At 43.5% G+C, this 14,712-nt stretch overlaps 1 long non-coding RNA gene across 1 annotated transcript in view; it reads right to left on the bottom strand.

Moving 5' to 3' along the window:
- Positions 1-7,196, bottom strand: part of LOC118762391 — a 16,157-nt gene extending 8,961 nt beyond the window's left edge. The window contains exons 1-2 of the long non-coding RNA XR_004998132.1: positions 7,186-7,196; positions 2,886-2,889 (exon numbers count right to left, since the gene is read on the bottom strand). This is a non-coding gene — a long non-coding RNA (uncharacterized LOC118762391). The remainder of the gene's footprint in view (positions 1-2,885; positions 2,890-7,185) is intronic.
- Between the last annotated feature and the right edge of the window lie 7,516 nt (positions 7,197-14,712).

Below are 14,712 nucleotides of genomic sequence, written 5' to 3'. Positions count from 1 at the left end.
CCACAACATTTCCCCTTTTGAGAATTGAACTCCGCTCAGTTTCAGTATCTCTTACACTTAGGGCCCAATTCTAGTATTTCCCTTCTTTTCCATTTTCTGGTGCTAGAACTCTCTTTTACTCTTTTACTTGTTTCAGTCATTTTGACTGCGGCCATGCTGGAGCACCACCTTTAATCAAGCAACTTGACCCCAGGACTTATTCTTTTTGTAAGCCCAGTACTTATTCTATCGGTCTCTTTTGCCGAACCGCTAAGTAACGGAGACATAAACACACCAGCATTGGTTGTCAAGCAATGCTAGGGGGACAAACACACACATCATCATCATCATCATCATCATCGTTTAGCGTCCGTTTTCCATGCTAGCATGGGTTGGACGGTTCTACTGGGGTCTGTGAAGCCAGAAGGCTTCATCAGGCCCAGTCAAATCTGGCAGTGTTTCTACGGCTGGATGCCCTTCCTAACGCCAACCACTCCGTGAGTGTAGTGGGTGCTTTTTACGTGCCACCCGCACTGGTGCCAGACAGAGCTGGCAAACGGCCACGAACGGATGGTGCTTTTTATGTGCCACCGGCACGAGGGCCAGGCGAGGCTGGCAACAGACACGAAACGGGGCGGTGCTGGCAACGGTCGCGAAACGGAAAGTTCTCTTACATGCCACCGGCACTGGTAACACATCTGCAATTTCCATTGATCGATTTCCATTGATCGATTTCCATTGATCGATTTCGATTCTGATCCTCACTTGCCTCAATGGGTCTTCACAAGCAGAGTTTCGACATGCCACCGGCACTGGTAGCACATCCGCAATTTCCATTGATCGATTTCGATTCTGATCCTCACTTGCCTCAACACGTCTTCACAAGTAGAGTTTTGTGTCCCAAGAAGGAAGGTATTCATACGTAGGCTGGCTCCATCCCATGTAGAAGGCCACGGGTTGTGGACTCACTTGTCCTGCCGGGTCTTCTCGCGCACAGCACACTTCCAGAGGTCTCGGTCTCTAGTCATTTCCTCAGTGAGACCTAAAGTTCGAAGGTCGTGCTTCACCACCTCGTCCCAGGTTTTCCTGGGTCTGCCTCTTCCACAGGTTCCCTCAACCGCTAGGGTGTGGCACTTTTTCACACAACTATCTTCATCCATTCTCGCCACATGACCATACCAGCGCAAACGTCTCTCTTGCACACCACAACTGATGCTTCTTAGGTCCAGCTTTTCTCTCAAGGTACTTACACTCTGCCGAGTGTGAGTACCGGCATTACACATCCATCGGAGCATACTGGCTTCATTTCTAGCGAGCTTACGCATATCCTCAGCAGTCACGGCCCATGTTTCACTGCCATGTAGCATGGCTGTTCGTACACACGCATCATACAGTCTGCCTTTCACTCTGTGCGAGAGGCCTTTTGTCACCAGCAGAGGTAAGAGCTCTCTGAACTTTGCCCAAGCTATTCTTACTCTAGCAGTTACACTTTCAGCACACCCGCCCCCGCTGCTGACTTGGTCACCTAGGTAACGGAAACTATCAACTATTTCTAGTTTTTCTCCCTGGAAAGTGACGGAAGTTGGTCTCAGAGCATTTTCAGTGTTTATTGTTCCTGAGCATCTGCCACATACAAAAACCATCTTCCTAGTTAGCCTTCCTTTGACATTGCTGCACCTCTTATGTGTCCATAGCTTACACTTGGTGCATCTTATAGAGTTTCTACCTACACCTTTTCTACAGATCGAGCAGGGCCATCTACCTGAAGGTGTTTGTGATTTGTCTACCTTCCTACTGATTACGACTTTGGTTTTAGCTAGATTGACTCTGAGGCCCTTCGATTCTAATCCTTGTTTCCACACCTGAAACTTCTCCTCCAGTTCTGATAGCGACTCAGCAATTAGAGCAAGGTCATCAGCATAGAGGAGCTCCCAAGGGCATCCTGTCTTGAATTCCTCCGTTATTGCCTGGAGGACTATGATAAATAGGAGGGGGCTGAGTACTGAGCCTTGGTGGACTCCTACCTCTACCCGGAATTCTTCACTGTACACATTTCCAACCCTCACCCTACTAGCGGCGTCCCTGTACATGGCCCGCACAGCTCTCACTAACCATTCATCTATCCCTAGTTTCCTCATTGCCCACCAGATAAGGGATCGGGGGACCCTGTCGAAGGCTTTCTCCATGTCAACAAAAGCCAGGTACAGGGGCCTATCTTTGGCTAGGTATTTCTCCTGCAGCTGCCTTACCAGGAATATAGCATCAGTAGTACTTTTCCCTGGCACAAACCCAAACTGCATCTCATCTAAACTAACTCTCTCTCTAATTAGTTGGGCTATGACCCTCTCCGTAACCTTCATCACCTGGTCCAACAGCTTGATACCTCTGTAGTTATTTGTATCTAGGGCATCACCTTTACCTTTGTAGCAGTTGACTATTATACTGCTACACCAGTCATTGGGTATGACCCCTTTGTGTATCACCTGATTAACTATACGGGTGACTAGGCTATAGCCGACACTACCAGACATTTTGAGCATCTCTGCAGTGATTCCTGATGGGCCTGGGGCTTTCCCTGTCTTCATGCTTCTAATTGCCTTAGCTACCACGGAACTATCAACTCGGATAGCTGGTCCCTCTGTTGGGTCAACATTCGGCAGACTGTCTTTATCCCATTCATTTTCTTCATTCAGCAACCTTTCATAGTGGCATCTCCAAACCTCTCTCTTTGCATCCTCATTTAGCGCAAGTGGACCATCTTCCATGCGAACACACTTCTCTCCTACCACATCCTGATTCTCTCTCACACACTGTCTTGCAACACGAAACACCTCCAGTCTTTGGTCCTCACGGCGCAGGACATTGGCAAATTTTTTCTTATCTGCTTCCCCTCTGGCTAAATAAACCTGTCTCCTAGCTTCTCTTTTGGCAGTCTGATACAATTCCCTGCTACCCCCATTTTTCCAGACCTTCCAAGCCCGTCTCTTTTCTCTAATAGCCCTGTCTACAATATTGTTCCACCACCACGTTATTCTAGGTCGAGAGGGGACTTTGCACCAGCCACAGATCTGGTCAGTGGCTCTCAGCAGGTTGTCCCTTAGAAACGTTCAGCTGTCTTCTACCCCCTGTGATGCTCTATCCCCTTCTACTTCGTCAGAGGCTTCAAGTAATATGCCCCTAAATCTCTGTCCATTTGCAGGATCTTTAAGCTTCCAGATCCTTCTTCTCCATATTTGTCGTCTTCTGGTTGTCCTCCTAGTCCTGATCCTAAAGTCACTAACTACCAGTCTATGTTGTGGGGTACATTCTTCACCTGGGAAGGTTTTGGCATTTATAAGCAGCCATCTCTCCCTTTGCCTTGTAAGGATGTAGTCAATTTGGCTGGTATGTTGGTCCGATTGGTAAGTGACACACGCATATATATATATATACATATATACGACGGGCTTCTTTTCAGTTTCCGTCTACCAAATCCACTCACAAGGCTTTGGTCACCCCGAGGCTATAGTAGAAGACACTTGCCCAAGGTGCCACGCAGTGGGACTGAACCCGGAACCATGTGGTTGGTAAGCAAGCTACTTACCACACAGCCACTCCTGCGCCTATATGTGTTTTATGTTTGATATTTTTTCCTTTTACCAGGAATAACCTTCTTCCAATTGGTTTAATAACTGCTCTGTCCTCCCAGCCTTCTTGCCATATCTATAGGTTTTTAAAAAAAAGCTTTGTCACCTAACTTGAAGAATTTTGAATTTTTTGTAGTTCACCTCATTTCTATTTCCACTGTGTATCAGCTTATCAAAGATAGATCTGATCTTTCTAGCAAACATCAACCCCAGCAGGTGACATTCCGGACAGGGGATTAGGATTAGCTGTTACTCAGTATACTCTTAGAAATTGCTGAAATGGAAATGTCGACAAAATGCTCTGCTTGTCAATTTGACCTAAAACGGTTGGGCGGAGTGGTGACATGTTTGATGACAAAACAAAATTTTCTGAACTCGGCTGACGTAAATTGAGTTCCATTATCTGACACAATGATATCAAGAATACCGCACCTGGTGAACAATTCATATAAAAAGCTTACTGTAACCGTAGATATCAGTTTTTTTACAGTTATGAACTTCTAACCACTTTGAAAAACTGTCCACCACAACCAGTTAATATGCACTCTTAAGTGTACCTACGTAATCAACATACAGTCTAGACCACTGGTTTTCAACCAGGGTTCTGCCAGTACAGTCCAGGGGTTCCGCAAGAAGTTACAAAACTGCTAAAATCGGCAGTAATTTTTAATTCTCCTGTGCAGATATGTGTGCATAAGACTATTAAATTATTGCACAGGGGTTCCTCGAGCCAGTGGAATGTTTCCTTGGGGTTCCGCTCCAGCAAAAATGTTGAAAAACACTGGTCTAGACCATAGAATATCTGTTTTTATGCACGGTTGCCATTTAACGGAAGGTGTTTTTGCAGCTAAGGCACACCGACCCCAGCGTATAACTGGTACTTATTTAATCAACCCCGAAAGGATGAAAGGCAAAGTCGACCTTGACGGAATTTGAACTCAGAACCTAGCGGCAGACGAAATACCTATTTCTTTATTACCCAAAAGGGGCTAAATACAGAGGGGACAAACTAGGACAGACATAGGTATTAAGTCGATTATATTGACTCCAGTGTGTAACTGGTACTTAATTTATCGACCCCGAAAGGATGAAAGGCAAAGTTGACCCTGGCGGAATTTGAACTCAGAACCTAGCGGCAGATGAAATACCACTAAGCATTTTGCCCAGTGTGCTAACGTTTCTGCCAGCTCGCCGCCTTAGGCTCTAGTAAATTCTGTCTTTTTTGTTTAGTTCTACATTGAAGCAGGAACATTAACCAAACCATGTGTGTGTGTGTGTGTGTGTGTTTGTGTGTGTCTGTGTATATGTTCAAACTGAAATGAAGTGAGGATTTTGTCTATAAATAGAATGTAGCTACTTCCGGTACAATAAGTATAAGTGGATTGTCTGCACCTAGGTCGGTTTCTAAACCCTTGACTCGTGTTTCCGACTTGATACTTGATCTCTTTGACTGTAAACACTGACATCACGATTAAAAATATCAGCCATATTAAAAATCTACCCAGAACAACTGTTTGGGAAATCACTAAAGATTACCTTAAATTGTTTGGTACCAACTGGAATTCTACCCAGGGCTAAATGATTCCGGTTACAACCTGCAACTTACATTTTGGCAAACGTTGTTTTCTCTTAATCTTTTTATTTGTTTCATTCCTTAGACTGTGGCCATACTGGAGCATCCCCTTGGAAGATTTTAGTAAAACGAATCGATCCCAGTACATATTTTTTTTCTTCTGGTACTTATTCTATCGAAGGTTTTTGCTGAACTGCTAAGATGCAGGGATGTAAACACACCAACACCTGGTTGTCAAGTGATGGTGGGGGCAAACACAGACACAAAACTTATATATATATCATCATCATCATCATCTATAATTATATAATTATATATATATAATTATTATTTGAGGGAATAAAATCCAAACTTACAAGGAAAAAGAATTCAATTTAGAAATACTAAATCAAATTACACACAATATAATAAATATATATAATATTAGAAAAAAAACACCTTTTATCAATTCAAAATGAATAATTAAATTACACCATCTAGAAAATTATTTTAATTTTAACTTTTCTAGATGGTGTAATTTAATTGTTCATTTTAAATTGATAAAAGGTGTTTTTTTTCTATTATTTTATATATATATATATATAAAGCTGAAGTTGTCTGTGTATGGCAGGTTTGGTAGCCTTCAACACTATCTCCTCCGAGACCCTGCGGCACAAGTTGACTAAAATTGAGAGTATGATAGAAGAAGGATTCCTCTTCCTTCCATAGAAGATAAAATTCAAATCGGACCATGTTAACACCAAAAATTATTTACATCAAAAAGGTGCTTTTTTATCTATGAAAATCCCTATTTTTTACGATTTTTTTACTGCTGTGTCGCCATCTTTTGATGTATTTCAACCAAAAAAATGTTCACTTAAAGAGAATAACAAGCTATATAATGCAAAATACTTTTACTTTTCAAAAATTCCAATTCTAAAGGGTCGAAACAAACCTGAGCAACGCCAGGTGATACTGCTAGTATATATGTATGTATATATACTAGAAGGTTACAGAGAGGGTCATAAGCCAACTATTTAGAGAGAGAGTTAGTTTAGATGAGATGCAGTTTGGTTTCGTGCCAGGGAAAAGTACCACTGATGCTATATTCCTGGTAAGGCAGCTGCAGGAGAAATACCTAGCCAAAGATAAGGCCCTGTACCTGGCTTTTGTTGACATGGAGAAAGCCTTCGACAGGGTCCCCCGATCCCTCATATGGTGGTCAATGAGGAAACTAGGAATAGAAGAATGGTTAGTGAGAGCTGTGCAAGCCATGTACAGGGACGCTGCTAGTAAGGTGAGGGTTGGAAATGAGTACAGTGAAGAATTCCGGGTAGAGGTAGGGGTCCACCAAGGCTCAGTCCTCAGCCCCCTCCTATTTATCATAGTCCTCCAGGCAATAACGGAGGAATTCAAGACAGGATGCCCCTGGGAGCTCCTCTATGCTGATGACCTTGCTCTAATTGCTGAGTCATTATCAGAACTGGAGAAGAAGTTTCAGGTGTGGAAGCATGGTTTAGAATCGAAGGGCCTTAGAGTCAACCTAGCTAAAACCAAAGTCCTAATAAGTAGGAAGGTAGACAAATCACAAACGCCTTCTGGTAGATGGCCCTGCTCGATCTGTAGAAAAGGTGTAGGTAGAAACTCTATAAGATGCACCAAGTGTAAGCTATGGACACATAAGAGGTGCAGCAATGTCATGGGAAGGCTAACTAGGAAGATGGTTTTTGTATGTGGCAGATGCTCGGGAGCATTAACCTCTGAAAATCTGCAGAAAACAACTTCCGTCACTTTCCAGGGGGAAAAACTAGAAGTAGTTGATAGCTTCCGTTATCTTGGTGACCAAGTCAGTAGTGGGGGTGGGTGTGCTGAAAGTGTAACGGCTAGAGTAAGAATAGCCTGGGCAAAGTTTAGGGGGCTCTTACCTCTGTTGGTGACTAAAGGCCTCTCGCTCAGAGTAAAAGGCAGACTGTATGATGCATGTGTACGAACAGCCATGCTACATGGCAGTGAAACATGGGCCGTGACTGCTGAGGACATGCGTAAGCTCGCGAGAAATGAAGCTAGTATGCTCCGTTGGATGTGTAATGTCAGTGTTCATAGTCGACAGAGTGTAAGTACCTTGAGAGAAAAGTTGGACCTAAGAGGAATCAGATGTTGTGTGCAAGAGAGACGATTGCGCTGGTATGGTCATGTGGTGAGAATGGATGAAGATAGGTGTGTGAAAAAGTGCCACACCCTGGCAGTTGAGGGGACCTGTGGAAGAGGTAGACCCAGGAAAACCTGGGTCGAGGTGGTGAAGCACGACCTTCGAACTCTAGGTCTCACCAAGGAAATGACCAGAGACCGAGACCTATGGAAGTATGCTGTGCGTGAGAAGACCCGGCAAGACCAGTGAGAACAATCAAAATCAAATCATATATCAGAAAGCAGGGGTTAAGTGACCCATCCGTTCGTGTCCGCTGGCACCCGTGCCGGTGATACGTAAAAGCACCATTCGCTCATGGCCGTTTGCCAGCTCTGCCTGGCCCCGTGTCGGTGGCACAAAAAAGCACCATCCGTTCGTGTTCGTTGCCAGCCTCGCCTGGCCCCGTGCCGGTGACACGTAAAAGCACCGTCCATTCGTGGCCGTTTGCCAGCTCTGTCTGGCCCCGTGTCGGTGGCACGTAAAAGCACCATCCGTTCGTGGCCGTTTGCCAGCTCTGTCTGGCCCCGTGTCGGTGGCACGTAAAAGCACCATCCGTCCGTGTCCGTTGCCAGCCTCGGCTGGCCCCCGTGCCGGTAACACGTAAAAGCACCGTCTGCTCGTGGCCGTTTGCCAGCTCTGTCTGGCAACCATGTCGGTGGCACGTAAAAGCACCATCCGTTGCCAGCCTCGGCGGGCCCCCGTGCCGGTGACACGTAAAAGCACCGTCCGTTCGTGGCCGGTTGCCAGCTCTGTCTGGCCCTGTGTCGGTGGCACGTAAAAGCACCATCCGTTCGTGTCCGTTGCCAGCATCGCCTGGCCCCGTGCCGGTGCCAGCTTCCTCTGGCCCCTGTGCTGGTGACATGTAAAAAGCATCCACTACACTCACAGAGTGATTGGCGTTAGGAAGGGCATCCAGCTGTAGAAACATTTCCAGATCATACTGGAGCCTGGTGCAGCCTCCATGGCTTACCAGACCCTGGTCGAACCGTCCAACCCATGTTAGCATGGGAAACGGATGTTAAATGATGATGATGATGATGACGATGAATAAGATATAAAATAGTCTTATAAAATCTGTGACATTAAACTTTACAAGGTTGTAAACAAAAAAAAAATGTTGGTTTTTGTCTGAAGAAAATGTTCAACAGTGTCTCAACTTAAGATTTCACATTTTGTATTTGAACATGAACGATTACTGATTATTGCTGTGTAAAAACTATCTGGGCTCGAAAAATTTCTGGGGGGAAATTTAGCTCATACACCATTAATATCTTTTCTAGGGTGCAAGGATAAAATTATAAAATTCAGATCTATATTGACCTATGAAGAGCTTGCTTTGATGTCTGAAATTTTATACAGTGGTGGCATGTAAAAAGCACCAACCGATCGTGGCCGTTGCCAGCCTCGCCTGGCACATAAAAAGCACCCACTACACTCACGGAGTGGTTGGCGTTAGGAAGGGTATCCAGCTGTAGAAACACTGCCAGATCAGACTGGAGCCTGGTGCAGCCTTCTGGCTTCCCAGACCCTGGTCGAACCATCCAACCCATGCTAGTATGGAAAACGGACGTTAAACGATAATGATGATGATGATGATCCCTCATTTATTGCGGTAGATTGGTTCCGAGACCGGCCGTGATAACTGAATTTCCGTGAAGTAGGGACACCATATTTACAGTATTTATTTAACATGTATTTGGACTCTTAAAACCCTCCCTGTACTGTTAACAACCCACCCATTCCAGTAGTCTATTAATAACAAGGACAACTGTTAAGCAATAGCACTTTAGATTTAAATAAAGATTGTTACTGTTACACAGGCCAGATTACAAAATAGAAAGCTGTGATTCGTCGTCTCTCTCCATTGCACCAACCACAGCCCGTCTTAAGGTCAAATACCCCTGTATATGCTTTTTTGCTATTTTATGCTTGTTTTGTTGTTCCTAGACTAGGAAATAATATTTATTATTAATATTTTAATGGATTTAATGAAAAGTTTTAGGCGTTCATATATATATATTTTAAAAATCCCCAAAGTAGGAGCGGCTGTGTGGTAAGTAGCTTGCTTAACAACCACATGGTACCGGGTTCAGTCCCACTGTGTTGCACCTTGGGCAAGTATCTTCTACTATAGCCTTGGGCCGACCAAAGCCTTGTGAGTGGATTTGGTAGACGGAAACTGAAAGAAGCCCATCATAACAATGATGATGATGATGATATATGTATCTGTGTGTGTATGTGCATTTGTATGTCTGTGTTTGTGCCCCCAACATCGCTTTTAGTGGTTCAGCAAAAGAGACCGATAGAATAAGTACTAGGCTTACAAAGAATAAGTCCTGGGGTCGATTTACTCAACTAAAGGCGGTGCTCCAGCATGGCCACAGTCGAATGACTGAAACAAGTAAAAGAGAGAAGTCGTGAATCCACGTTTGTTGAACTGCGAAGTAGCGAGGGATCCCTGTAGATGTTTTTTTTCTGAATATTCATGTGACTCATGAATTGACTCAGCAGTTTGCCGAGTCAATAACGTCAATCTATGAAAAGAAGCCGTCGTTTCGTAGCTAGGCGTTGGCCTAATGTCCTTCAGTGCTGTCACCTTTGTAGTGATCGACTTGAGGTAAACATGTATAATAGAAATACAATGAAATCCCGATTATGGATATTGAGCAGCCTGAGAGAGGTTTTGTTTGTTGGCCTAAAAAGAAAACGCCTACAGACTTGCAGAAGGCAAATACTCCCGTAAAAACGAACAACAGATTGTTAATGACGGAATTTGAGAAATAAATGTAACAATAAGCTAGTACCATCGATTCAGATTTCCTCAAGATATTGATCTTGTAACACAGTTTTTATTCAAAATATGCGTTTTCAAAGGAAAGCAGTTGCAACAGCTGTGCTAAGAAAACGGTTTTATAATCAATTTTTAGACAAAGATCTGGTGTTTCTGATAATATTGATTTCAAATTTTGGCACAAGGCCAGCAATTTCGGAGGAAGGGGTAATTTAATTACGTTGACCCCAATGTTCAACTAATATTTATTTTATTGACTCAAAAAAGATGAAAAGCAAAGTTGACCGCAGTGGAAATTGAAGTCAGAACTTCTGGCATACCAATGATTCTGCCGGCTTGCTGCCACAATAACATCCATAATCATCGTCATCATCATCATCATCTATAGGCATAAGAGTGGCTGTGTGGGAAGCAGCTTGCTTACCAACCACATGGTTCCGTGTTCAGTCCTACTGCGTGGCACCTTGGGCAAGTGTCTTCTACAATAACCATGGTCTGACCAAAGTTTTGTAAGTGGATTTGGTAGTCGGAAACTGAAAGAAGCCTGTCGTATATATGTATATATAAGTATATGTATGTGTGTGTATATGTTTGTGTGTCTGTGTTTGTCCTCCCGACATCGCTTGACAACCGATGCTGGTGTGTTTGCGTCCCTGTTACTTAGCGGTTCGGCAAAAGGGACCAATAGAATAAGTACTAGACTTACAAAGAATAAGTCCTAGGGGTGATTTGCTCGACTAAAGGCGGTGCTCCAGCATGGCCGAAGTCAAATGACTGAAACAAATAAAAGAATCATCGTTTAACGTCCGCTTTCCATGCTAGCATGGGTTGGACAAATACTACAGATATCTTACGTTAGCACACTGGAAGCAGTTTCATAAAAAGCATGAAAGGTAAAATAGAATCTAACAGGATTTGAGCATGAGTAACTACTAAAAAAAACATTTTGTTCTGGTAGTTTCCAGAATGGTTATGGCTCCTAAACAGAATGCTTTTATGGCGGTTATAGCCGCCATATTTCTGAAGCAATTTTCTATCTTCAAAAATCCCAGCGTCGCCTTACTGGCACTTGTGCCTGTGCTAGTAGGGTGCCAAGAGCACCATACGAGCATGATCGTTGCCAGAGCGGTTAACTGGTTTCAATGCCGGTGGCATGTAAAAGGCATCATTTGAGTGTGATTGTTACCAGCATCACCTTACTGGCACTTGTGCACTCTCGGAGTGGTTGGCATTAGGAAGGGCATCCAGCTGTAGAAACTCTGCCAGATCAAGATTGGAGCCTGGTGCAGCCTCCTAGCTTTCCAGACCCCGGTTGAACCATCCAACCCATGCTAGCATGGAGAACGGACATTAAACGATGATGATGATGATGATGATGAAAACTAGCCATGAAGTAACTATTCAAAAGAGACAGTTGGAAGAAACCGAGGGAAAATGAGGGCCAGGGAATAGAAAGAAAGGTTAGCAGGAAAGAAAAGAAGTATTATAAATCAATAAGGGAATTGATAAAGTTGTGGGCAAAAGTGGGTCACTGAATAGAAAGGTAAGTAGGAAAGAATAGGAATTTTATAAATCTATAAGAGAATCGATAAAACCGATTCAAGCCTGAAACCTTCTGATTTCTTATTATCATTGCCGGTGGTACATAAAAAGCACCATCCGATCGTGACCGTTTGCCAGACTCGTCTGGTACCTGTGCCGGTGGCACGTAAAAAGCACCCACTACACTCATGGAGTGGTTGGCATTAGGAAGGGCATCCAGCCGTAGAAACATTGCCAGATCAAACTGGGCCTGGTGCAGCCTCCTGGCTTCCCAGACCCCAGTTGAATCGTCCAACCCATGCTAGCATGGAAAGCAGACGTTAAACGATGATGATGATGATGATGATAGTCTGTAGTGTTGTGTTAAATGATGGCCCTGATCGTGCAGACGTCGGATCAATCATCATCATTGTTCGACCGTGGTGGAAACAATGGAATTTACTATGTTACGCCAGACTTCACGGTCCATCATAGCATTACGGAGGTCCTGTTGCTGGATGCCTGTATCCCTGGAGATTACATCAGGGTAGGAGAGTGTGCGCCCTCTGGTATTGCGAGTTGGTGGCTTCCAGAAGAGAAGAGTAGAAATTACCTCTTTTTCAGCTCTACAACAATTTCCAGCAAACTGGACTCTTCTACCTTTCACAAGAGATGACACAGGTGGTAGTTTCCCATATATTTGCATTTTGGTTGGATGGCGCTTCCACGAGAGATTTTGAGCTCTCATAAGGAGGCGAGTGTAGGTTCCATCCAACCGCCTCTCAAGATTCTTTGATAACGTCCAGGTTTCTGAGCCATATAGTAGAATTGGTTTGACTGTGGCTTTGAAGATTTTAAGTTTGAAATCTCTACTTAGATTTGATGACCAGATCTTATGCATATCATTACAGGCTGACCAGGCCATACTCTTTCTAGCTAGAAAGACATTCCTGGTGTGGCCATTCCTTCTCTTAAGAATTTGTAAGACTACAATATTCAACATTATTTCCTTGTTTAAGACAATAGTGTGTGATTTGAGAAAGATTTGGCTTCTATTTTTTCAAGTCAAATCGTCCACCATATTGAATTCTTTCATTGTTTCAAATGGCAAAGTTGAATGCCAAGCTCTTATTCTTGTCAACTGAACATTCTTTGACATCTCTCTCTCTCTCATTTGATCCATCTCACCTTACCTATTTCTTCACTGCCCACAAGGGGCTAAACACAGAGGGGAAAAACAAGGACAGACAAATGGATTAAGTCGATTACATCGACCCCAGTGCGTAACTGGTACTTAATTTATCGACTTCGAAAGGATGAAAGACAAACTCGACCTCAGCGGAATTTGAACTCAGAACGTAACGGCAGACGAAATATGGCTACGCATCTCACCTTACCTAGTGACACTGTTGTCTCAGCGTGACCGCTTAAGAAATAGCAGTCAAATCTCCCTCAAACAACATTCAACTGTCTTAAATACTTTTATCACTTACCTGTTTCTGTCATTTGACTGCGTCCATGCTGCAGCATCACCTTGAAGAAATTTTAGTCGAGTGAATTGACCCCTGTACTTATACTATCAAACTTTTTTGCCGAACTGCTAAGTTATTGGGACATAAACATACCAACACTGGTGGTCAAGTGGTGGCGGGACATACACACACACACACACATATATATACATACATACATATATGGATAGATTATCTCGTTGTGAATGACAAATTAGCTTATCATCATCATCATCGTTTAGCGTCTGCTTTCCATGCTAGCATGGGTTGGACAAAAATAAAGCATTGATCATGTTCTATGGACCCGAATGTGTCTCTTGAGGCCTGCTGGTGCCTTGCTTTTAGCAAATGGAACAAGTTGAGGACTCAGTTTGCTTGAGTGCTTGGCGGTTATTTACTATGGGTTTTCTTGAGTGGACGGTGAGGCCTGCTTTGCTTCATGCCACAAAACCACAATGACAGGTAAAGGTCTCCATTTAGAGGAACAGTGTTTTGCCAGTGTGCCTTCATGCTTCCATGAAGTTGGTCCCAGTGCTGGAGTCAATTTTGCTCAAACTTTTGAACTGAGGAGAAGCAGGATTGGCGCCAGGTCCTGCATTCTGAAGCTTTGTTTTCCCAGTAAGCAAAGAGAATTTTGCATCGCTTCAGATTGTCTTTAAAGCACAAGAATGGCCTTCTAGCTAACCTTCCTGTTGGGACTTGGCCAAAGAGAAGTTGCTTCAGAATTCTGATCTCACTCATACGTGAGAGATGACCTGACCATCTTAGCTGTGTTTTGATGAGGATGGCTTCAATACCTGATGTGTTGCATTTTGTTAGTACCTCGCTGTTAGTACCTTACTGTTATTAAGTTTGTTAGTACCTTACTGTTTGTAAAACTGTTAGTACCTTACTGTTAGTAAGTTTGTTAGTACCTTACTGTTTGTAAAACTGTTAGTACCTTACTGTTAGTAAGTTTGTTAGTACTTCACTGTTATGAATATGGCTGCTCAGTTTTATGTTGGAGATGGTACGCAAGCATTGCATATGAAAAGCATCAAACTGATTGATGTGCTTTTGGTACCAAGTCCAGGATTCAGCACCATAAAGCAATATTGTCAAAAGCACCGACTTATATACATTAACTTTCACCTTCAACGATATGTCGTGGCTGTTCCAAAGCCTGTGATAAAGCTGACCAAAAGCGGAGCCAGCCTTCTCGATTTCTTTATCCATCTTTGCATCATTGGACACAATGGAACCAAGGTAAGAGGGAAACAGTTTTTAATGCTTTCTCATCAAAATATACAGTAGGGGCAACAGCGGGAAGATGGTCATGGATGGACTGATGGACAAGCTCAGTTTTCTTGATGCTGATTATTCTTTGTGGCTAATGGCGTGAATTCTGATTGTTGTATAAAGTGGCCATCTACCTTTCACCACCGCCAAGTCGACCTTGGAGTAAACATTGGCTTTTAACGGGTGGAAAGCTGAACCATCCTGGGGTACAGAGGATTCGCAATCTAGACTAGGGTCTGAATGTTTACCACACCATCGTGGGTTAC

Source organism: Octopus sinensis, linkage group LG3 (assembly GCF_006345805.1).
Source record: "Octopus sinensis linkage group LG3, ASM634580v1, whole genome shotgun sequence".
Taxonomy (NCBI): Eukaryota; Metazoa; Mollusca; class Cephalopoda; order Octopoda; family Octopodidae; genus Octopus; species Octopus sinensis.
This window is presented reverse-complemented; position numbering and strand designations above follow the sequence as displayed.